Below are 26,486 nucleotides of genomic sequence, written 5' to 3' on the forward strand. Positions count from 1 at the left end.
GCATTATGGCTCCTAACCTTGCTAACTCTGGAGCAGCTGCACCATTTTTGTAAAAATTCTCCAATTTTAGACAGCAACTTATCCTCTGGGCCCGCTTCCCCAGCTGTAAAATATGGATAATAACACTTACCCAGCTTTGCAAAGTGCTTTGAGATCACTGGATGGAAGACTCTGTAAATGGTTTATAAGTGCAACATAGCAGTAACTTGCTGTGGCTCCACTGAGACATAAACTATGTCTATATTTTCCCTTTTTCATTGCCAGCGATGCTAGCAAGTACAAGGAAAGAACAGAACAGTTTCTACACTTCTTTGGAACCACAATGTAAAAGCAGTGACCCTGGGAACCTACCTCATAATTCCTAATAAGCAAATGACTGGGTTTAGGTACTAGGGTGGGAGCGGGGGAGGAGGTTAAGAAGGTTAAATAAACAATTCCTCTAGGACTTTTTTGTTACCCTTGGGATTTATTACTACTATGCAGCAGGCGTTTCTAAGGCAAAGTGCAATTTTGTGGTTCTTCGTGAAGACTCACATTCAGTATATAAAAAAGGAACTCAGAGCTAAGCTTTTGTGAGCAATGTTCGGTTCATTAAGCAATGAGTCAGCCTTGGTTTTGTGGAAGAAGATTTGGCTTTTCCTTAAAGGTGGGATCAAGATGCCCGCTTAACCATAATTTACCTCTCATCTGTGTCACGTTACAAAATTCATATTTACCTTCATCCCACACAAACCCGATAATCTCTCACTTTTGTTAGTCTAAATGATTTATGTGAGAAATGCTGAATCATGACATTGAGGTTAAATAAAATGGTATTTAGGGTTAAAGTAAAAATTATTCCCACATCACTGTAAAATCCCTGTACTATCATTTTCCTTGTGTCTTTATGTGTTACGTTTTGAATAGGGTTTAAGAGATGCATTGACCTTGGTCCTCTGCGTAGGGGTGAATTCGACCCTCAGTGAATTGAGTGCTTGTAGACACTGCTTATTTAACAGTCTTTGGAATGGAGGTCTTTGGTAGACAACAAGAACCATATTGGGCCGCAGTGCAAGCTTCCCACACATAGTCCTACCAATGTGCCAGCACTCTGTTACAGAGTGACCTCCTCTCGTGGTGAGAAAGTAGTGACTCTCTAAGTCCATTCAATTTTTGGCCTTATTGAGGCTACAAATAAGGGGACAAACTGTAGTAGTGTGACAAGGGGACCTGTCACCCTAGTGATGGAAGAACCTCAAATAAGTCAGAAGTTCAATTCAGCTAAACACCACAATGTTTGAAAGCATATGTGAAACTTATTCTGACAGTCTGAATCTCCTGGTTTGCAAAACTGGGCTGGAAATCTCATGAGAAAAGGCTCTCTTGAGACTTCTAGTACTTCTGTTTTTTTTATCCAGCCAGAAATACGAGAAGAACAGCCGTTCTCACTGTATTTTGGTACTTTGGCTTCCAGCAAGAAACCAGGTGTGCAGAGGCAGCAGTGAACATGAAAACTAAAACTTTATCATCATTTTTGAACCTCACAAAAGGTTCAGTTTGAGGTGAAGGTTAGGGTTAGTCTTAGTTTTCAGAAGCAATTCACTTATTGTCCACAAGGAACTGGATTTAGATCATCGACTCATTTCACATATTCCAAATCGCAGCCATCACATAATAATTACCGGTAACTTAAATCATTACCAGCCTGGTGAGATTAGAATGAGTGATCTAAGGCAAAAGGTCTATTTCCTATCACCAATCACCTGAGCCACCTGTGTTTTTCATTTTCACGTTGTCCTAAATTTGATCTCTGGCAGCCTTTCTAAACTAGAGTCCCATCCCAACACTCTCAGGCTGTCACTGCAGCCAGCTAGGCATTCTGACCACATTCAATGTTCTGTCAAACCAAGTAAGTAAAATGAATATACGTAACCAGATTCCAAGGTGCTGAGTAAGGTGGTGCAAACTACATGTCATTAAGTGGGTACAAGTGGGAGAAAGGGAGTCTAATTAAATGTAAGGTTGACCCCTTACTAAAGCTTAGTGGGGATTTTTGCTTGGCCATCTCCCAGTACCAAAAGAAAGGGGAAGGGTTGATGGGAGACCAGGACTCTGAAACTGACAGTCCCCAGGGGCAATGAGGAGATGCCAACACTCCAGGTCAGCAAACACTCCTGACAGAATGGGCAGGCTAATGAGGGAATCAGGAGGGGAGGGGTCCTGTCCTCCATGTGGTCTGGAGCTGCCTGGGCCAGAGTGGGGCTGAGCTAAGGAGAAAGCAGGAGCCTGGGCTGAGCTGGGGAGCAAAGACGCGCCAACCAGAACCAGAAGGAGCAGCCTAGGAGGCTGTAGGCAGAACAGCAGTGGTGCTGAGGCAGAGTGGAGCTGGGGCTGGCTGGGTGCGGTAAGCAGTTGAGAAGAGCTAGGGAGGACTCTGGGCAGCGGGCCCAGTGCAGGGAGACACTGTAGCCAAGAGGCCTTGCAGGCCAGCCTTGGAGGTGGATTCTAACCCCAAAGCGGGAGTGGGAGCCCTGACACTGGGAAGGAGGGTCCTGCCACCTAGAGCCTGAGAATGTGTGGCCACCGCCAGAGCAAGTGTCCGACCTACAGCATCCCTGCAGCACAGCCAGGGCCTGGGACGTGTGAGGAACAGACTGTGAACTTTCCTTACATTCCAGAGATGCTGGTCGTGATGTCTCCTTCCCACAGAGTGGGGTTATGTGTTTTCCTTTAACTGTTCCCATTTTTTCCTTCTTTTTTAAATTGATTGCTGTTTAATAAAGTGTATTTGCTTGAACTATATGTAATGCTCAGTGGGTCAGGGAGAGAGCACTATGGAGTGGGAACACCCTAGACCAGGGGTTGGCAACCTCTGACACGTGGCTCACCAGGGCCGGGCTAGTTTGTTTACCTGCCGCATCGGTGGGAAGCGCCGCGGGCTAAAGAATGTGCTGGCTGTGGCTTCCCGCCACCCCCATTGGCCTGGGACAGCGAACTGCGACCAGTGGGAGCGGCAATGCGGCAGATAAACAAACTGGCCCGGCCCATTTGTTTACCCTGGTGAGCCATGTGCCAGAGGTTGCCGACCCCTGGCCTAGACCCTGACGTAAGTGACCACGACAAGGTTGGGGGTTGAGCCCCCCAGGAATCCTGGGCCCAGCCTTGTCAGGGTTACGAGGACTCTGCCACCCAGGAGAGTGAAACGGGAGTTCTTGAGGTCAGGCAGGCTTCTAGGTAAAGGAGTTGGAGTGAAGACTCCGATCCTTTCGCTAGCCAATTCCACCAAGGTAGTGTATAAGCCAAAAAAGTTCCCCACAACAGTGGGACCAATCTGCCACTTGCATAATTCTATATTTTCTACATGCTGATGGACTGAAAGACAGAGGTGCATCAGGAAAAGCAACTGCAGGAGGATAGGATTTAACTTATATTTTGTTACACTTTCTACCAAGTTAAACTCCCTTACGCCCTCTTAATGATATACAAGTTATGTCACTTCACACATGACCTCTGACCTTGGCCCTTTGTTTCATGGTTTGCCACCTATGCTTAAGATCTACTAGTAACTGAACAGAGATAACTGAGGACCATATGGAAGCATTTCATTGGACTCAGGTCCACACAACCTTCCAAAAATTTTCTTATCTTAATGAAAGTGGAACATGAAAAATGAATACAAGCTTTCAGTTCTAAATTGGCATGAGGCTCAGAGAACACAGAACAGGCCCAATTACCTTTAGCAGAAGTACGGTAGCCATCTTCAAAAGGGCAATTTCAGATATTATGTCAATGGAAATTTTAGATGTGGGACATTTTACTGTAAAACCAACATTTCTAACAGAATAAATTGAGTCAGCAAGTGTCAGACGGCCTGGAAACCACAGACAGAAGTGCTGCTCCTGACCTTCGGCTGGCGCTTGGACCTTCTGCTGCTGCAATGCCCTTTTCTCTGAGTAAGTTCATAGCCCCGAGTTTTTAATAAGTTTCTATCATAGTGTATCTTCGCTTCGTTAGACAACATATAATACACTAAAAGAAGCAGATGTGCGCAGCTAATTACAGTGTAATGAGTAAACAAACCACTTTTTCCAGCTTTATCCATGGTCACTCAGCCTTAGATGGGACTCCAGTTTGAAGTTAAAGGGGCTCTTGTTCTTGTCTCTAACTAGAGGAGATAGTGACAAGGCTTGTTCCTTGAAGCAGAACACAGTTGCAAAACAAGTGAGCAGACTGTGTATAAGGCATGTAGAATTATAAGTTGTGATGACTTTTTCAAGAGGATAGTATAACTTCAGATGCACCTGAAAGTGTATTAAACTTCATTAATTGTTACTACCAATAATAATATTTTACATTTCTGTTAGCCTTGTCTTGGAAGCATCTTAAAGTTCCTAATAAAAGTTATTTATAAACATGAATTAATTAAGGCTCAGCACATCTCTAAAGTAGGGTTTTTTATCCCCATTTTATAGATGGGGAAGATGAGACAGTGAGAGGTTACAGTGAGTGACTTGCCCAAGGACATGCTGCAAGTCACTGATGCAGCCAGGTGTAGAACCCAGCTTTCCAGCCTACCTATCTCACATTGTTCTTGTGATGATACATCATGTGTTTAACAAGAGTAACTATGTTGAGACATGAGGCATTTAAATTGGGGTGGGAAAGGAACAGCATAGCATGAGAGTCTGCTTGTGTGTGAGAGAAGCCCACAGGGATGCTAAAAGCCTCTGATTTACTCAATGGAAGGTGAATTTTACAGTTTGTAAACAGATCTGCATTTTACACCTCTTCCCACACTGCTATGCCCCTATCCCCACCATCTTTCTGGATGAGACAGGGTAGTATTTGCATTTCAGAGACATAGACACATGACGCACCTCAATTTAGAACAGTTGTAAGGCCAGACCCTGGAGTATGGGCTATGCAATTGTACTGCAAGGCAATCATATAGTCAGTCTCCCTGTTTCCAAGGCTTTATCATGAGGCGGTCAGCACATTCTCTGCCACTCTGCATTTGAGATTTTGTCCTGCCACTAGTGAGTGAGTGGAAAACACTCTCACCACCACCTTGAAAACAACACTGCAGGTATGCAGACAGACATTAGCCCCATTGCTGAGGCTGAACCAATGGTGGGATGAGGATTGCGTGTGTATGGACAGTGACCTTTGAGCTGAACCAGGGCTGTCAAGTGGGAGTAAACAATCAAAGAAGCAGGAGCCTTTGAGTCCAGGGTCAGTGCCACAATTCAGTGGGAAAAGGGACAAATCTAAAAGCACAATAAGAAAACTGCACTTTCTGACTCTCTCTACAAAGTGCTCTGCCATTCCCAACTGTGCTGGGGTGGAGGTGAATTTACAGTGCAGTGGGAGCACTAACACAGTTAATGTTTAACATTATTATTACCTCATCTTCCAGGGGCTCCTTTTAAACATAACAACTGACAACAGGCTCCTGACAGTTTGGAGGAGACCGACCTCAGCCCTAAGACTATGATGAACATGATTTCCCCTCCCCCTCTGTTTTGATTTTCTGCTCTGTTACCCCAGAGCCTTGGCTGGCCATGACCTCTGGCTGCTTTTTCTGTAATTACCAGCTCCTGCCAGATTTACTGTGGAAGTTAATGTCTGTTCCAGCCAAGTCAGCCCGGACTGTTACATTCTATGAGACTGTAACCCTTTCGTTACAGGCAGCAGTAAAATATATGAAGTATATATAGCTTCTGAAGGCCTTTGCAGAAGGTTTTATACTATCCGATGAGGGTGTTAACACTATCACTCCTCTAATGAGCTTTCCCTGTGTAGGTGTGTGCTGAGGATTCTGGCCTGAGGATTTTCTAGTCCTGAAAAGTGCAATAAATGCTTGTGAGCGAGGAGAAAGGAAACCTCATGGAGATTTTTTTTAAAATCTTCAGTTTTTCCCCAGTCTGTGAAATTCCTATGGGTCTTTTCTTTAGAATCTGTGGAAGCTGGTCTGGGAACTTCCCTAATCAAGTCTTCAGGTTTGTCCTCCAAATCTGTAGGGTTTTTATAGGGATTTTTTTTTTTAAATAACCCAAGAAGTATGCCACGCTAAGAGCTCCTATGGATCTCCAGCAGAAGCAAATGCTAGAGTTTATGCACAGCCATTAGGAACACCTCTCTCTGGCCCCACACATTTCGCCTTAGGTCTACTTAATCAGGGCAACCCATGGATTGCAACTGTTGCAACATTACACAGGATTTTAAACAGGTATACACAAGATTAAACAAGATTATACATGCTTGATTTTAGCCAAAGGTCCAAATGGATTCCAAACAAAGGCTAGATTCTGATCTCAAATACGTTGGAGTAAATCTCTAGTCAACAGAGTCACTCCATATTTACTAGTGTAAGCTGAGAATTAGACTCATGGCCTACGCTCATGCTCCTACTATTGCTACCACCAATGGAGCAGAACCAATGACAGCAGTAGAGAGAAATGTAAAAAAACAAAAACAACCCCAAACCTTAAAATAAACACAGCCTGGGAGACAAAGGGATCACTGAAGTACTAGTTTTAGTCTGATCTGTTACAAGAGAAAGAGAGAGACACTATGAATTGTCCACACCATTTCGTACCACATCAGTGACAAACTTTTCACCTTAGTGCTACAGATCGAGCACAGCTCATGGCAGCTAGCACATTGTTGGGAAAAACTAGCACTCTGTTTTTCACTGAGGCCATCAGAACTGACTTTGACAGTTTGTGGGGCTTCGAGGAAAAATGGAATCCTGAGCTACCTGGAAGGATTGGGCTATGGGCTTCTTCCCACTCTGGCCCCACATCTAGAAGGGGAGATTAGGCAGGCTTGTGAATTGCCAAAACAGCACAAGGGTATGGGGTCCCAAGTGGTAGTTTGATTTTTTGGTGCTTAAAACTGCCATGTAAATCAGAGCACTACAGATAAACTTTTTCCTTACCATCAGATCCTTGAAATTAAGGAAATATGCCTGTGGGGTTGATGTGAATTTTACAAGTGCCAGACTGCAACCTGATATGGATGGTGACCTATCACAGATTCTGAGCTGAATCTTTTGTCATTCTTTCTTGTTTCTTCCCTCATACACAAGGAGGGAAATATGTGTATCTCAGTCTAGGTGAGTTATTTCTGATTAAGGAACTCAAACAAAGAAAGAACGAATATAACGCCTCCATGGAGGAGGATGAGAGAGAGAGATTGCGAGATCACAGTGATTTCGCCTGTAATATTCTTATCCAGAACACAGGTGGATGCTCCTCCCCCTGCCCAGCCAGGAATATCTCTGAACAGCATAGGGGCAGAATAAGAGATCCTGTTGCAGTACTTGGTGCAGGGGAGTATCAAGGGCAATCCTGAGGCTGATGGGGATATGGATAATGCTGTCTGTCTTTTGGGTATTCTGAACCCGGGTGTCCCATGGGTGGGTATGAGGAACTGCATAAGCTAGTGTAGCCTCTGAGGCTGTTCTAGCTTATGTGGGGGCCAGGCAGGCCTAGAATTGGAGGGTGCAGATGTTGTGCCCCCAGCCTGCGCTGCTCAGGAGGGTGCAAGTCAGACTCAGGCTTGCTGCAGCAACACAAAATGGCAGTTGCCTTTCAGATATCCCTGTAGCAGGCAGAGAAATGCGTCTCAGTTTAAGGCGGCAGTACATGAAACCCAGAATGGCAACATCTGACATTTCCAAAGATACATACGTCTCTTTACCCAAGCTTGTGAGGCTTGAAGTATTACATGCAATATCACACACACAGGTGCACCATGTCCCAGTTATTCTTTGGATGCCAGATAGCCTGAATCATAAGGATTTGTGAATAGATGTGGGATGGCACAGTGTGTGACAAAAATGGAAAGACACTTTGGGCTGGTGAGCATCACAGACTGGATCATGAACATGGTCATACCCTCCATCAACCTGCAGGAGTCACTGAAGTTTCTACAGAAGGAATCATTTAAAACCATATGTATGAAGTAACATACCATAGGCCTTACCATACCTGAACAGATCATTGGTCCAGTTAGTGTGGTGCCTTGCCTCCTGTAAAGACTTAAACCAGGTGCTACAAAGAAGGAGAAAAATCCCACAATGTATTCAGCCAGTCATGCACGTCTGTATTATTTGGGAGGGGAACTCTGTTCTAACACTTCAAGTTATGTCCTGATGCATGTTTTTAAAGATTATTACTTTCCTCATCCAGCCATTACAGTCTGTTATGTAAATACCATCTTTAATGAAGATGGGCCCAAACCAAACCACAGAACTTGGAGGAGATTGGAATCTGTCTCTAGACCAGGGGTCAGCAACCTTTCAGAAGTGGTGTGCCAAGTCTTCATTTATTCAGTTTAATTTAAGGTTTCACGTGCCAATAATACATTTTAATGTTTTTAGAAGGTCTCTTTCTATAAGTCTATAATATATAACTAAACTATTGTTCTGTGTAAAGTAAATAAGGTTTTTAAAATGTTTAAGAAGCTTCATTTAAAATTAAATTAAAATGCAGAGCCTCCTGGTCTGGTGGCCAGGACCCGGGCAGTGGAGGTGCCATTGAAAATCAGCTCGTGTGATGCCTTTGGCACACATGCCATAGGTTGCCCACCCCTGCTCTAGACCCAGAGATGCTTTTCATATTTGGATCCAGTCTCTGCTTCCTGAGAGGAAAGCTGATTCAGTGTTTAGGTACTGGACTAGGACTTGTGAAACAGGTTAAATTCCCTGCTCCACTATGGACTTCCTGAGTGACTTTGGACTTAGGGTGTTTCTCATTTTGATGGAAATCAGTGGAAGTTAGGAGCCTAAATACTTTTGAGGATCTGAGCCTTAGCTCCCCATCTGTAAAGTGGAGATAATAGTATTTCCCAACCCTATAAGGGTGTTGGCAAGATGAATTTATTAAAGATTATGAGGTGCTCAAATGTTACCATTTTGGGATAGCTATTACAGACCAAACCTAAGCCCCAGATCAATACACCATCAGATTGGGGGGAGGAAGGGCATTGAAACCTGGATCCAAATTTTACAGGTTGGGCTGCTCTCAGATGTTCAAACAATTTAAAACCTTGGGGTATGGGTTGGAGGTGTGGGAAAAAAACTTAACAAAAGAGCAAATGAACTTTCTCAGTTTATACATCTGTGTCATTATATAGCTTTAAAGGGACACTTTCAACCTAAATTTAAGACTTAAACTTCTTGGTGTCCTTTTAAGTGCTCTGAGATGCAAGCAGAAGTGGGGGAGAGGGGTCTCTGGCAAGGGCTGGAGAGGGAGATATTCTTGTCAGCTGGTTGCTTTATTGTGTGGGCTGGGATTTGCTGCTGGATTTGTTTGGACTAAGGTGTGTGTGTGTGTGTGTGTTGTAGCAACTGTTAAAGCACCTAAGGCTGGGAACTGGGGCTTTTTGTGTATCTAAAGCTAAATACATGAATAAAATAAGTACATGGAATGTGTTACTGTTAGAACAGTAGAGTAACTTTGTACTGTTTTAATAATCAACAGTTATCAGTATGTACCAAGGTTATTAGCTATTATATGCACTGGAGATTTTGTGTAATGAAATAGTCTACACTACAGCAAATACAGTGAGCTGTCTGTGGATCAGGATATGTTTCTTCCTTATGGAGATACAGGATTAAAATAGACCCATCCACAAAACAAAAGCTTCGTCAGAGTGAAGGAGTTTTGAAGTTTATATTAGTTTTGATTCAGACCTGAGTTCAGATGTTGATTTGGGAAGTGTGTTCACTTTGGGCCTCTCGCTGGAACTCTATAAACAGAGGCAGTAACTTGCACTGGAGGCACTAAAAGCGATTTAAGTAATTCAACCAGGCAAGCAGCACCTCCTTCTGTTTGGTGTGGGGGCTTTTCTACACTCCTCCTTATGGGTTGTTTTCCTCCTTTTTTTCTTTGCATGCAAAATACTTTAAGACTATTCTTTGAGACAGTCTCTCTCTCTCTGTGAAAAGAAAAGAAAAGAAAAGAAAACCCCCTCTCCAGATGGACAGCTGTTCCCTGCTTCTTTTGATGTAGCTTTTATCTGTCAGGCCAGTGCTCTCTTGCTCTCTGTCCCATCTCCCCCTGAGGCAATTTTCCATAGGGGTCTCAGGGGAGCTTTGTCTCTCACGTGTTTAAAAAGAAATGTGGGGCTGGCACAATGGCTCCACAGCTTGACCTTCGCCCTTCAGTGTTATGAGGGCCATAAAGCTCAAGTCCCTAGTAACAGCAGTGGTGACCAGAGCAGTTCTGTACATAGACAGAGCTCCTTGGCAGAAAGATGTTTAACTAAAAATAATTTAAGGAGGAAAATAAAAGGTTGTACAAAGTAAGCAATGTCTTTTATTGCCTAATTTGGCGTTACTCCCCTGCGTGGCCGCAGGCAGATGGCTTAGTGGCACAGCACCAGCTTTGAAACACATAGAGCCTGATTCTCCTCTCATTTACACAAGCACAAATCAGGAGTATCTCCAACTAAGTTACACTAATATAACTAAAAGGAGAATCAGACCCTTAAAATTCCATAAACCACAAGTTAGACTGTAAACTCCTTGGGGCTGGGACTATCTTTTTGTTCTGTGTGTACAACCCCCTGGATCATGACTAGGGCTCCTAGGTAGTTTGGTAATTCAATTAATTCATAATCATCATCATCATCATCCTCAGAATGTTAATTCAAATCCTCAGCCTTCCAAGAACCAGGTGGTGTGGTCAGAAATGGGAACTGATATGTTTTCCCATTCATAAAACAGTCCAGGCAACTTTTATTTCAGATTAAGAAAAACAAAAAACAAAAAAGCACAAATATAAAGTCTCCATGAGAGAGAGGGTAAGAAAACAGAGGCTCGCTCTGTAACACTTGTATTTTGGACCAGAAGTGCAAAAAAACCAAACCAAACCAAACCAAACAAAAACAACAGTGCAGACAAGATTTTCCCTTAAAGGTGCAACACACAGAAAACAGAATGACAGCATATTCTTCCAGTTACATAGCCTCATATAACATGAGTTTCTTTTGCTTGAAAATGAGATGCTGTCTTCATTGCACGGACATTAAGTAAAACTCCATCTTCAAAAGTGGAGCAGGAATTGTGTATGGTAATTCCATTTGTCTGCATTTGCCTGACTTGTGCATGCAGTCATGCCATATTTGGATGCACATGTGCTCTTATTTTCTGCATGAAAGCCTCCTCGCTCTGTTTAGAAGGTGTAGCCTTAAAGCTACCAGGACATTTTTACTAATAGAGGCCTACACTGATGCCTTTGGCTAAAAATTCCCCTAATAGCAGGGCATTCTCAGCTGGCATAAAGCCAGTGCATCTGGCTCACATGCCAATTGTCCCCATCCAGCCATGGCATAGGGAACAAAAGAGCAAGTAAAGAATTGCAGGGGGACTTTTCCTCAAGTGCTGATCCTTAGTTGGGGCATAGTCTCTAACAGAACCCTAGAGCTGGCATAAGCTAGAGCCGCCTAGCAATTACTTTAACTCACACCAGAGCTAGGGCCAAAGTAGATTAGCCCACAAAACAGGGCATTATAACCAGCTTCCTGATGATCTCAACACTTACATTCCACCACTCCTGCACCAAGCAGACCTCAGATGCAGGAAAGAATCAAGCCCTTTTGCTGTCATTTTATTCAGAACATGTGAGTGTAGTTTATAACAGATTATCCTAATTACTATTCCCTCTGCCCAGGGCTAGCAGACAACTCTTCCTTATAACTACTGACCCCAGTAATCCACTGGCTGCTGTGAGCTAGCTGATGTAGTTAACTATGGGTTTTAGCTATTGGGATTAACAATTCTTTCCTTGCTTAAGGCTATTAGATAACTAACTATGGGAGCAGAAGGATGATTGAGTGGCTAAAGCACAGGACTGGAAATCAGAAGATCTGACTTCCATATCTTGCTCTGCCACAGACTTGCTGTCTGTGACCGCAAGCAATTTATTTAACCTCTATCTCATTTTCTTCATCTGGACAATCAGGATGATAACAACAAATATCTATTTCAAATGAGTGTTGTAAAGATGCATTAACTGATATATATAAAGTGGTTTGAGATCTTCAGATGGAAGATACTGTATAAGTGAGAAATACAACAGCTGAGAATTTTGCTTTGTTGAAACTGCTCACCACACAGAAATTGCTTCTCTACTAAGATAATGGTTTCACTGCCTCTGCACTAGCCCTTGAGGCTGCATTACCACTGAAGGATAATCTCACAAACTCTCCATTTACACTTTATAACCTCCATGTAGGCTGCAGAGTCACAGATGCAGCTGTGAGAAGAAACCACACACCACAGACCTGCAGGTGCATGTGGGCCCTAGCGGGGAAGAATATTAACTATTTCCTGGTAACAGGAACAGAGTGATCTCTAGCACAGATGAACTTATCTATTGCTGTCTTTAATACATACTTGGAGCATGAAAATGTGGGAGGCTATTGTCCAATCAAATACAAAATCTACATTCATCTAGCCCTGAGAATCTGTTCTCAGTGACAAAAGGCAGAAAGAAGATCCAGGGCTTGATTCTCATTGACACCAAGCTCATGAATTTACATACTTACATGGCCTAAAATGTCAAAGTAGCATGCAAGGTTTTAGCCATCTGACTCCCACTACTGTTAGGTTAGCACTTTATGTGCTGAAGTTGTGATTATCACCTGTCCCAGATTTTTCAGGATGACTCCAGTTTTAATAAGATGATCCTATGTCTTACACACAGAGCTTGAGAGAGATTTACAGATCACAAAATCACTTTTGATCCCCAAAACATATGGGAACTCGAGTTAGGAGAATAATTCCTAATGGATACTTTATCAGAAGAATTTCACATTTTTTCTCTTGGAAAAATCATCTATGAGCCCATAATGATTTTCTCTAGTTTATTCATTAATCATAATAAGCGCCTAAAATTTAAGTTTGTTTGACTGGTCACATACATTACATGGTATGGCTAGATGAATGTAACTCAAAATCAGCTTTCCAGTGTGAATGTTTGCAGAAAATGAATTTTAAATTGATTTTCCTCAAATATTTGCATGAATTCCCTTAAATTTGATGTTTCTGCAACCATCTTTGCCAATAAACTTGTTTGCTAGAATATTAGTGAGAAGCAAACACAGAAGGGGAGTAAAAGGAGTGAATTCTTTTACAAACAATGAATATTTGTGGTCTTTCTTTGAGTACTGGCACAGTTACAGCAACAACATTGCAACACAAGGTGATGTTGCTTTGCTGCAACATAATATGTGGATGCATTATCATGATGTAACACTAAAGTAACAACATGGGACATTGCAACATCATGCCATAAATGTCATGATGTGGTGGTGGTTGAGTTTATTTCAGTAGGCACACTCAAAAGGCTGGCAAGCCTAGCTGTAGTGCTCACAAGGATGGTGTTTCAGTTGATGCCTTAGGATGACTTCAGCTAGATCCTGGTTTTTATGATGATAATCAGTGATGGTGGATGATCCTTAAAAGTTCAGTGATTTGGTTCAGAAAAACACCCTGCTGGTTCAATACTTAGCCACACTTCTAACTGAACCATGCGGATCGATAAAACTGGCTTGGAAATCTCATAAGAACAGACTTTGCACCAGTTTCCAGTTCCTTCCTGCTTGAGAGGAGCTGAAATACTGGTTCCATGAAAACAGCCTTTCATTATATTCACACTTCCATTTTTAATTGTTGTGAAAAGCTGGAATTTCAGAGCTGCTTAATACTGAAATATAATTTTAGTAAAAAATTACCAATCATTTTTCAATTTGAAAAAATGTGGGCGGTTAGATTTGGCCCAAATTTGGGCAAAGTTGTGGCTTGGTTCTTATTTGAAGTCATCAATCATCACTAACAGAAATTGCATTTAATCTCCTTTCTCTTGGCATAGATAAAAAAAATATATGAAATCGCATTTATATTTGGTTTAGTTGTTTGGCACATTGTCAAAATTAGACAATAGATTTATCAAAACTTATCTTTGCTAGGGCTTCCACCACTACTATCACTAATGGAGCTGAAAATGTAGTAGCAAATGCTGGAATTTTTAGGGAGAAAATGTTTCTGTAGATTAATTCCATTTCAGTGACCATTCAGTACTTGATCTCTCCATTCTGACTGTCAATAACCACCTAATTGCCAATTAGTGGCAGCTAGGACAGGGTTTTGGGACATGGACATCTACCCACTGAATGGACACCTGAAAACCCATGTTACATAGGAACTGAACAGCCATTAGATGCTAAAAACCTTATGATCAACACTATACAGAACTAGACTTAAATAGGAAACCCAGTAGTAAAAAAATTCCACTAACCCATTACCAGTCTACTGAGCCAGTAATTCCCACAACATGTGTGGCCTTAACAAATATAGGAGTATAGAAGGCCCAGTACATACGTTTTTGTTTCTCAGGCAGCCTAGATTTCATGGACTCTTTGAATTTCTGCACTACAATTTTTTTATTCTGCCTCCTTATTTTTTAGTAGTATATTTTAAGGGGCAGAGGAAGAGAAGAAAACACCACTGGTAGGATTTCTGGCTGGACTTTCATTTCCTCTTTCTTGTTTGTCACTTGGTGGTTCTTTAACATGAGAAAAAATATATGGGGGGAGGGAGGAAGGGAGCAGCTGCACCACCTTCTTTCAGATGAACGTTCTCCTGTACTTCAATTTCTTCATCTTTTGGTAACACTGAACTCCTGAAAATTTAGAGCCCTCTCCCTTTAAGAGGAGCTGCTCTCTGCCCAGCTGTTGACTTGCCTGAAGGTGAGACCTCTGCTTAAATTCATGGCTCCAGCTGTCAAAAGCAAAGAAAAGCAGCTTTTCCTTGGCGGCTCTCTGCTTTGGGTAGAGTTTGACATCTTCCTCAGTCAGCAGAATTTAATCAGCATCGAGTACCCACAGCCTCTCAGCTTCTCCACAGCTCAGCTGTCGGGGGAGGGAAGGGGAATCTTGCTAATAGAAAAAGGGGATCGTCCAAGCACAATATGTATAAACAGACACAGACAGGAACATGATCTAAAGCACGTTGCTGTCTAGAGATAGTCCCATTATGCCCTTTGATTTAAGAATCACTGCTACCATTAGCTACAAGGGAACTCTCCCACTTGCTTATGGAGGAAATTCTTTCCTTGCTAAGGTTTTGCCATGGCTCCATTACATACTCTCAGCTTCTCATGAAACACAGCTGTAATTTGCAGTTGACAATGACACTAATTGCAAAAGAAAGCTGATGAAATGTGCACAGGGATATGTTCCCATATATAGATGAACAAGTGAACCAACTTCAGCAATCAGTAACAGGAAAACCTTGTTTGTAGTCTACCTAAGTATTAGATGGAAAGAAGCCCTTCTCCCATTAATTATCACTTATATCTTACTGAATCAAATAATCCAACCCAGTGTACAGAGTTATGAACAACTGGAAAACATTCACATTGCACCTTAAGCCCACAGAGCCTTGGGCCCAACAGTAGATGGATTATAAACTGAAGCCTGTGCTCAAAACACCTTGGTGCACGTGAGCCAAGGTTGCTCACACAGGCAAAAGCTCTCAAGATTTCTTCCTCACATCTAGCCTTGATTCTCCCTCCCCACAAGCAAGCCCAAAAATCCCACAAAGAGAACTAAGGTAAGAAAGGAGGCAGTTAGCAGTAAGGGAGAGGTGATTATGGGGTGGCATGATAGTTCCTCTTGGAGGTTTCAGTTCTGTACTGTGTGTAGTTATTATGACTGTTTTCTGTTTACTGCACTGTATAATTTCTAAGGAGTCTGCCTGCCTGCCTTTCTGTGAGACCCTTGAGTTTGAGGAGCAGTTTCTATTCCAGATGGCTATTGTTATGGAGTGAGGCATGTACACAGTGCTCTCTCAAAGAGACTTTACTTTCATTCTTTCTTGTTTTATTGATTTCCTTTGTGTAAAATAAGAATCAGTCTTATTAAAATATCTATTTATTCTTATGTTTAGAAAAACAAACTCCAGCAATTCCAAGTAGCTGTTTGACTTCCAGCACCAGCAGCTTGTTTACCCTTTCCTGACATTTGTTATGCCAATTGTGGAGAATGACGCAGTTGTTTTTATTCTTTTTTAGGAATATTGTGTGCACCCCAATTTACCTGTTTGATATCATCCTGCCTGACTGCATGTGGCTAAAGCAAGATGGCTGTTAGTGGGAAACAAATCAATAGTGATAAAGGTAAGGGACTGGCAGAGAGACTACCAAGGGTACTTAAGGAAACAGTGGGGATACTGTTACTTGGGAAATGTCCACAAGCCTGGCTCCAAACAGGCTGGCAGATTAACTTTTCCCAGGCCTGAACCTAGGATCAAAGGTGTACTAAGGGTTAGAGTCCAAAGGGATTTAGGTACCTAAGTCCAAAATTTCGATTCTCGGAACACCCACTCAGCTTCTGCCTAACCCTATAAGTGCCTAAATTTCTGCTGATTAAGTCCTGTGGGTGCCTAAAAATCTGTCTCGGGCACGTGCACACTTAAGTCCTGACTCCCAGGCACTTAGCTCACACCTAAGCCCTGGTAGGCTCCTCAAGTAGGCATTCCCCTGCCTTTCTTGCCTGAGCAAATAGATGTTCTTACAGGCAGCCTAACAGATCAAACCCTGAACAAAACACAGCTGCAGGAGGATAACCCAGTATTTAGAATACTCTCCCAGACTGTGGGAGAGCCAGGTTTAAATCCCAACTCCATCTGATTTGGACTTACATCTTCCAGCTTTCAGGAGAGTGCTCTAAACACTGGGCTATGGGATATTCTGGAGTGGAGGGTCTCTCAATCTCTTCTGTTTAAGCTGTTCCATATTGCATAAATAGTCATTGGAAATTGGGCTTGAGTATCCTGCATCATTGGTGAGTGACAAGCCACTGAGCTAAAGAATCATTCTTGTTCTTTCTCTGGCCCTTTTAAGGGGTGTCTCATATTGGGGGAGAGGTTTTAAACCCCATCCATATATATGCCAAATGTCCACCATTTAGAAGGGCCATTCTTTATACCTTAACAAGCGGTTGATCATTTTCCTCACTTGTTGCCTCCAAAAAAATCTCTCCTAGATGAGTTACATTCTTATTTCCCTCCTCAAACTTCTCTATAACTCCCCAATGTTAACAGGTACTGTATGGACTCCCTATAACATCTGGGACCTCCTCTCCTCCAATAATATCTCTCATATGTAAATAGATTATTGAGAACATCTGTTGTTAGGAGCAATTATTAGTATGTTATACATTATAGTACTCCAAGCTGCCTGAATAACAATTGCAAATAATATATCTGTTGACATTTTCTGTCAGCTATTGAATTAATAAGTGAATACATATTTCCATTACCCATTAAACTCCATGGACAGGCAAATAATATTTGTCAAATTTATTAGCAAACTTTCCCTTTTGTCAAAGCAATTATCTAGGAACAATTATTTTAATGATTCAAACAACCTTTCATAACCAGAAGGGGTATAAACATTTTTAAAAAAATGAGAGCTGAGATTCTGAAACACAGTTCTGTGGCAAGTGGCAAATTCCATGGCAAGTATCATGGTTGTGGAACTATAGAATACATAGGAACCTGCCTATAAGAAATTGCCCAACTAATTACACTAGGTTGAGGGGTAGATGGAGATTGCTGATATTGATTTTATGTCAGAGCCAGTTGAAAATTGTCAAAAAACAAACTGTTGCCAAAAATTTCAGCTGTGCAAAAGATTTTAGTTGAACATTCAAATTATTTTGGCCAATTCTATTTTATCTGTCTAAAGCCCTGGGTGAATCTCTGGTACTTCCTCACAACTCCTATTGTGCCTGACCCCGAGAACACAAGGGGCAGCAGAAAGGCTCATTATTAGTAGTAGCAGAATTGCTGCAGCTCCTAGGAGCTCCAGTTGTGGACCAGGACCCCACTGTGCTAGGTGCTGTACAACCACAGAATAACAACAAAGTCCCTGTCCCAAAGAGCTCCCTCCCTTGCACACGCCCACACAGGAACTGGGCACAATCTCACCTTTAGATTTCAAACAACTTGGGCTTTGTCATCCTCTGTGCTTTGTATAGTGCTACACACACTGTACCTCTTAATTATTTTATTTCAGTCCACAACTTAGGTTGTACACTTTGATGAATGCCAAAGAGTCTTTGACAGTTTTTAAAATGTTTATGCAGTAAGCAATAAGGTGTAGAGAGGGATATTTGAACCCAGATTGGGGTTGGTCTTGCTCTGTGAGAAGCCACGTGCAGTCTCCACCCAGTGCAGCCCTGAACCAGCAGCCAGGCATAACCCCTCTAGAATTTCTGAGCACAAGGAGAGGGAAAGACTAACATTGCCCAGAGAGACAATTGCCCAAAAGTGTGGGGTGAGGGAGAGCTGAGCTGGCACTGGTTGTCTGGCAGGCTCCCATGTTCTGGTATGCACTCCTTTTGGAATCCTCACTGGGTCAGCCAGAACATCTTTAAGAGTAGCAAGTGGTATAGACAGGTTTCAGAATGGTAGCCATGTTAGTCTGTATCAGCAAAAACAACAAGAAGTCCTTGTGGCACCTTAGAAACTAATAAATTTATTTGGGCATAAGCTTTCGTAGGCTAAAACCTGCTTCACTAGATGCATGGAGTGAAAAATACAATATCACAGCACGCGAAAAGATGGGGGTTGCCTTACCAAGTGGGGGGTCAGTGCTAATGAGGCCAATTCAGTTAAGGTGGAAGTGGCCTATTCTCCACAGTTGACAAGGAAGGGTGAATATCAAGAGAGGGAAAATTTACTTTTGTAGTGACACATCCACTCCCAGTCTTTGTTCAGGCCTAATTTGATGGTGTCCAGTTTGCAAGTTAATTCCAGTTCTGCAATTTCTTGTTGAAGTCTGTTTTTGAAGTTTTTTGTTGTTGAACAATTGCCACTTTTAAGTCTGTTATTGAATGTCCAAGAAGATTGAAGTGCTCTCCTACTGGTTTTTGAATGTATTATTTCTTGATGTCTTTGTGTCCATTTATTCTTTTGCACAGAGACTGTCTGGTTGGCCAACGTACATGGCAGAGAGGCATTGCTGGACCATGATGGCATATATTACATTGGTAGATGCACAGGTGAATGAGCCCCAGATGGTGTGGCTGTTGTGGTTAGATCCTATGATGCTGTCCCTTGAATAGATATGTGGGCAGAATTGACAACGGGGTTTGTTGCAGGGATTGGTTCCTGGGTTAGTGTTCACTCTCACAGACCTTGGAAGACAGGCCAGTCCTTGCTTACAGCCTCCCAACCTGAAGCAAATACTCATCAGAAGCTACACAACAGAAGCACTAACCCAGTAACCGATCCCTACAACAAACCCTGTGCCAACTCTTAATATTCACCCCTTCTTGTCAGCTGTTTTGAAAACTGGTGTAGAATAGGCACACCACATTTATAAAGAAGCCACGCTCTTCATTGTGTTCACAACTACCTCTGAAATGAGCCTACAGCACAGCTCTGTAACATACGTGTAGGATGGTTTAAAAATTATGCCCCGGAGAACAATGTGTACTCCCTGAGCCTGATGTAAAATTGTGTTAAACTAGGACTGTAGAGGCAGGCCCAGAATTTAACTATCAAAAGCTGAGAAAATTCTCACTCTCACACACACAATTAGCCTAATACACACTGATACATTAGTCACTGCTACAATTCTCATAGGGCATGTCTTCAGTGCTTTAAAAAAAAAAAAAAGTATGTTCTTTACCTCAGGTTAGCTAATGCACATGAGCTATCATGACACAAAAACACAGTGAAGACAAGTCACTTCAGTTTTACTATGAGAGAAACTAGGAAAGGCCAGCCCCAGATAGGGGTATAGGGGATGACCTTACCTAATTTACCTCACAGAAAAAAACTAAATTGCCTGTTCTTCACTGTGATTTTTTTTTTTTTTTTTTGCCACACAATAGCTCAAGGTTGCTGGTTACCCTAAGATTAAAAAACACACCTTTTTAACAGGTGAAGGCGAGGGCACAGAAAGACATGCCCTTTGCTGACATACATCTATACAGACACTCTTGGCAACACACAATTGTGTTGCATATGCACACAGCCCTCTTAGACCCCACAGGGCCATCAATTTAAAATGCAGAGGGCTAGCCAGCTCTACTCTGTCTCCTTTCTCCTCTCCTCCCCCCTTTTGCTGCAGGATTTGCCAGCACTTGTCTTGGCAGGAGCCAGCCTTGCACAGAAAAACTAAAGAAGCTTCCAGTGTGTTCGTGACTCACCCAGTCTTTAGCAGCCCTCCTCTTCCCCCTCCTCCAGCGCACCAAGAGAAACAAACATACATTGATACATGCTGGGAACATCCACACAGTGCTTCACAAACATGCGTGGTCTGCGCTTCCGTAAATCAGGGCCTTGTCACAATTATACATGCATATATCACACAGAGGGAGGAGCATACACACCAACATCCACATTAAAAATAACAGAGCTTTTTTACTGAATACAGGCTTGGACTACAGTTTGGAAAGTACATTCAGATTCAGTGTTGAAAAGTAGCAAGTGCCAGGCTGACAGTCCTGGCGACTGAAATCCTTTGTTTGTGCACAGAGCAGGTAAAACAGCAGTGTGAGCAGCTTGATACAGCCCTGCCAATGTGCCTTAACCTTTTGGTCTGTTCATTCTTTGTGTCCAGTCAATTTCTGTCTTTTCTGTAGAGATTGTCAGCCAGAAGATGTATCATTGATGGTAATTGTGTGACACGGCCACCTGCCCACTGGAAATCACCCTGTGAACATTTGATTTTTCACACAGGCTACCAGTCCTTTGTCATATCGTGAAGAACCAATTTTCCGCCACTGCTAACCTTTTCTGGATTACAACCAATGACCTAGATGTTATAGGCTCCCTGTCCCATCACCAGTCCCCAAAGTGAACCTGTCCTGCTCTCTAAATAAATGTACAACAGAGTAAACAGGAAGATTTTATTGTCTTTATACATAAACATCTACAGACTTTAATTTTTGCCTCTTATTAGCCCCACTTGAGAAAGATGACAACCAGGTTCCTTCACCTCAGGATTTTATCTATCACTTGTGGGAAATCTTTGTCCGTAAGTTATCGTGTGGACCTTCTGCCATCGCTCTTTAGTCACTAGTCTTGGAAACTAAATGCCCGCTCTTGCCTGCCTGTGTCTACTGGATTTTTTTTCTCCTGCACAAAAAAGGCAAGAGCAAGGCAAATAGCTGCAACAGAAATAAGGAGTCTCTGATCGGTGGCTCATTCTAGAGCTGCATAGGAGCCATTATGGAGGCAGGGATCAATGGAGTGCAGTGTGCCTCCAATATGTTCCCTATTCTAAAGGGGCTGGCATGGAACCACCTAGCAACGAATCAGTTGCAAACAAGCAATATAGTATGCTGCTCTGGGACTAGACAAATCCAAGAGGGAAGTCTCAGAGAACGTGTATGCAATCCTATAAAACTTGGAGAATAACCCCCCTGCATATAGGAAAACCACACAGTGTACAGTTAATACACACAGATGTGCTGTCAGTCCCCACTGTATTGCATCAGAGGCGATGGGATGTTTTAAGTTTGGAATGGGAAGAGTTTGAAGAACAGTGATACATAAGGAGTTGCCTTTCCTCTATGAGGGGGCAGGGAGGTGTTATCATTTCTACATTAATCACTTGCACCGCCAACCTGCCTGGGTCCCTTGAAAAGAAACAGCAAAGAAAACACCAGCTGCTGCAGCTTCTACTCCTTCTTTGGCACCCAGCAGCTTCCCCCCCCCCCCCCCGCGCCCCAGACTGTGTTTATTTTTACAGCTAGTGAATCAGCCAGAGGCTTGCTCCCTGCAACAAGATCATCCGAAAACAAGCTGTAGTCTGTACGGCCCCTGAAACACTGGGTTTGTTTTCCAGTTTATGAACAGCAGCAAAATACGTAGCTGAGAAAAGTGAGAGAAATCTTCTGTCACCCAGAAAGATGGGACTTTCATTTCACTCCAGACACAGAGAGGGATTTCCCCAACCTGTTCCAAGAAAGCATTTCAGCCTTTCGCTAGGGACTGTAATGTTAGTGTAAGAAATGAATTTAGTCTCCACATAGCTTGTAAGCGCTTTGAGCAAGGACCATCTTTTATTTAGGTTTGTACAGCACTGAGCACAATGGGACTTCCATCCTTACTGGTGTTTCTAGAAGCCACTGTCATATAATCAATAATAATGTTCAATCACTCAGGCATCTGTACACTGCTTCTTCACCAATGGAAGGGCTATTCTCTTTTTGAGTAAAAAAGAGATTCACTCCTCTTGCTCATTCAGTCACTCTTCCATCCTCAGAGGAAGTGAGCATCTTTTTCTGGGATAAGGGAAATTCAGTCTCATTGAGCCACATTTATTCAGTCACAGGCCTCTCCAACATGGGTACATGAACTGACTAAATCTGAGGGACAATCAGTGACAAGTATTATATTCTGCTCCATCAAAGAACATTTGCCCAGAAGAGACTCCAAAGGGAGTTCTCATTTCCTCTTCGTCTGCTTCACAGTTAGGAAAACGGATCACAGGGGAATGGAGAGATACAAGACAGGGAATGCAGCAAAGAAAGACTATTAGGAAAGAAGGGGGTGAGGGAGAGAGAGATCTGGAAGAAGGGATGAGAGAAGATAAGGAAAGGAAACAGTACAGAAGAACAGTGGCACCTGTGGGGGGCAGGCATGGTCAGTGACTTCAGGTGCTCCTGGGCATGCTCAGCTCCTTCAGGTATGGCTGTAAGGGAATTTAGGGATGGGAGTGACACTGCAGCTGACTGGGCTGGGCTGGAAGGTGGGAGTTGAGCTTGGCATGGATTCAACAGGTGAGATGCTGGGGTCAGCATCTGCAGCAGGGATGGCTCTACAGGGATTGGTGGTGACGTCTGGGATCTGCCCAGCTCCACCTGCTCTGTGCTCAGCGGTTGCCGCACTCAGAAACAATTCCGCTTTCACAACAGGAATCCGAAGAATACTGCTCCTCTTCCAGGACTCTGCATGGTAAGTGCACCTTTAAAGTTTCATTTGTATTTGAATGTTGTTAATCTCTAGTATTTAAAATTTATAATACATGTTTCTGCTTGTTGACATTAACTTACAACTTGTGTTTTTATTATCTTCCTTTTAGTTTTTGAATGGTCTGTTTTGCTATCAAGTGTATGTGTAGACACTATGCTAAGTCAAAGTGAAAGTGGTTCATTTGTGGGTACCATGTGAAAAATTGATCGAGGCGCCCTTACAGAAGAGGAGGGGAGAGAGAGAGGAAAGCAGGAGGAAAACAAAAGAGAACAGATAGAGGGAGAACTTGACAATATCTTGCCAGAAACAGCACCCCGTGTCAGTAGAGAAGAGGTTTTGCATCTAAAAATCTAATTCAGGCCTCAGAATGGGGTATGAGCAATAAGGTATCCCAAAGTCCTTGATTAAATGTGGAGGGAAAAAAAGAAGACACAAAGGCAGATGAGATGGAAAGGTTCCTATTTCTTAAATCTACCATGGGACAACTCTGCCATGTTTCATCAGTGTGTGGGATATAAGAACCTCCAGCAAATTTAGCATCTTCCACTGGAACAATTTCTTCCTCTCTTTATCACCTCGTCATTTAGGCAGCTGCAGTGGTAGTTCCAGTGTCGACTGCTCCTGGACTTTGCTGATGGAGGCTTTCTCATCAAAGGCTTAAAGCTGACTACAACATTCTGACCAAATAACATACCTCCCAACATTTCAAGTTTGTTAAAGTCAGAGAAGTCTTACCTCTGCTGCATGGGAGGCCCGGCCAGTGAGAGTGTCAGGTGCTACCCTTGGAGTGTGGGAAGCTCTGGGTGATATATTGTGATTAGTAGAACTAGAGCCAGAAGGTCCATGATTTCTGGAGGGACTGTTATTGACAAGACATCAGTGGAAACCGGGAATGTCTGGAAGCAACTCAGCCACCTGGACAGGACAGTGGTCAGGGTTTGATAAAGTGCCACTTGTTCAGCTTATCCTGCATTCAGGCACACACAAACATGGTGGCAGTGTTTAGTTTGCAGTGCAGCACTTGTCAATGGAAGCCAGGGATCTCTATATGAAGCCCCCTGGAGCCCTGGATTTTGCAGACACAAACCTGGCCGAGAGATGCCTCCCAAGGAAGGAAGCATTTGAGCTATTCACAGGCCTGGCCATGCAGGATGACACAGTAGGAAAGTAAAATTGTTATTTGACCTCACTGGGGAACAAGGCAATGAAATCTGCAGCACTCTGAAACTCAGTCTTGCCTCAAGCCTCACAGTAGTACAGCTCTAGGAGCCCTGGGGACATATTGCTCTCCAAAGCAGAATGAAACGGTGGAGTGACACAGGCTTTTCACTAGAGACCAGCCTAAAGGGGAGGGGAAAACCCCTTATGTTACTGCCTTACACACACTGGCTGCTACATGCAATTCTGGGGACTTGACAGACTTCCCAATTCAGGATAGGATAGTCTGTGGCACTTGGGATCACCATGCTCAGGTGTGGCTGCTCTGAGAAGGTGGTGTCGCATTAGACAAATGCTTAGACATGAAAGCCCTAGGGGGCAGAACATCCCCAGGAGTACACGGAGGGAGACAACAGTAGAGGAGAGCAGGTGGCCAGAGTTCCATATCCAGAGTGAGATGCATTTACTGTGGAAGACAGCAGAAGCGGGTAAAGAAGTACCTTTGTGGCACTTTAAACCATTTTAGCAGAGTGTTCAAGAACAGAACCAGCTCTCAAAAAGATTCAGCAGGAAAAGGCACACCAGACAGTGGTAGTTCATCATCATGAGTCTCTCCTTGTGTCTGAGAACATATCAGGTTTAAACTGCCAGGATAGGAAACAACAGGAACTACACCAGTCTCTGTGCATGCAATTACATGTAATTTCAGCTGGATAGCAGGGCCTCCTGCAGTGTGATTCCTTGGGGTGAATTGGACTCAAATGCACTGTGACACATGGTACCTCAGTGTAAGCACCGTGGAACTCACATATTCATCATTGTCGTATAATTGAGATGTTTTGTACAAAGTATGGCTTGTGTGAGGTATCATTTTAAAAGTCTTGATCTGTTGAATATTAATATCCTGGAGTCCTTGTGGCACCTTAAAGACTAACAAATTTATTTGGGCATAAGCTTTTGTGGGCTATAACCCACTTTATCAGAGTGGAAAATACAGTAGGCAGGTATAAATATACAGCTCATGAAAAGATGGGAGTTGCCTTATCAAGTGAAGGGTCAGTCCTAACGAGGCCAATTCAGTCATGGTGGATGTGGCTCATTCCCAACAGTTGACAAGAAGGTGTGAGTATCAACAGGAAAAACAATTTTTTGTAGTGACCCAGCTACTCCCAGTCTTTATTCAGGCCTAATTTGATGGTGTCTAGTTTGCAAATTAATTCCAGTTCTGCAGTTTCTTGTTGGAGTGTGGTTTTTTTTTTTTTTGGTTGAAGAATGGTGACTTTTAAGTCTATTATTGAGTGTCCAGGGAGACTGAAGTGCTCTCCTACTGGTTTTTGAATGTTACAATTCTTGATGTCTGATTTTGCAAACGAATAAATGGACACAAATCAGACATCAAGAATTGTAACATTCAAAAAACAGTAGGAAAGCACTTCAGTCTCCCTGGACACTGTCAATTAGGCCTGAATAAAGACTGGGAGTGACTGGCCTTTCTCCTTCCACCTCCCCCCTCCGGACAAAGACTTTGAACTGGGGAAGTTAGTCCCAGCCTGTGTACTGAGGAACTGTAACCTGCTTGTACCATCTGTCAGGTTGAGATACTGTTTGATTCAAATCCTGCTCGTTTAGAGAATTTAGACTGGGAATTTATTTTTATTTCTTAAGTAAACAATTTTGATCTTATGCCTGCTACACATAATCACTTAATATCTATTTTATATTTTACCTAAAACAATGTGTTTTGGTTGAAGTGTTTCAGGGAATCTCAGCTCAGATTACAAAGGCTGATGTGTGTCCATTTTTCTATGAAGTTGTGGAAAACTGGGTAATGAGCTTATGCTGGCCAGGCTTCTGACCAGTGCAAAATGGTACAGTTCTGGGGTTCAAGAATGGAGAGCTGGGGGGAATTGCCTGGAGCCCTCCCTATTGATGGTTCATGAGTGGCTAGGAGATTACTCATGTAACTCAGTTGGGTGTGTCCCTGCCTGTGGATGTCTGTGTAAGTGTGGGGCCTCTCAGAGGTTTGTAGCTTAACATCAGCATAACAGTGTGAGAGGCAGCCCGGGTTGGTGGGTTTGGAGAGCTCAGTGGTCCCATAGTCCAGGTTACACCCTGGGGATCCTATGACACGCACCCATTACAAAGAGCAGGTGCTAGTTAATAATACACAATGAGAGCATAATGCAGCCCATAGGAAAAAGTGACCTCATAGTAACTGTGGAGGGAAGCACCACAGACCTCTCCTGGGGTCATACAAACTGTGGTTTTGATCAAGGTGCAGCATCAGAATTTTATAGCTGCAGTGCAAGAAGCAACAGGAGGAGTCCCCTCGACAGTTAAG

This window comes from Chelonoidis abingdonii, chromosome 4 (assembly GCF_003597395.2).
Source record: "Chelonoidis abingdonii isolate Lonesome George chromosome 4, CheloAbing_2.0, whole genome shotgun sequence".
Lineage (NCBI taxonomy): Eukaryota > Metazoa > Chordata > Testudines > Testudinidae > Chelonoidis > Chelonoidis abingdonii.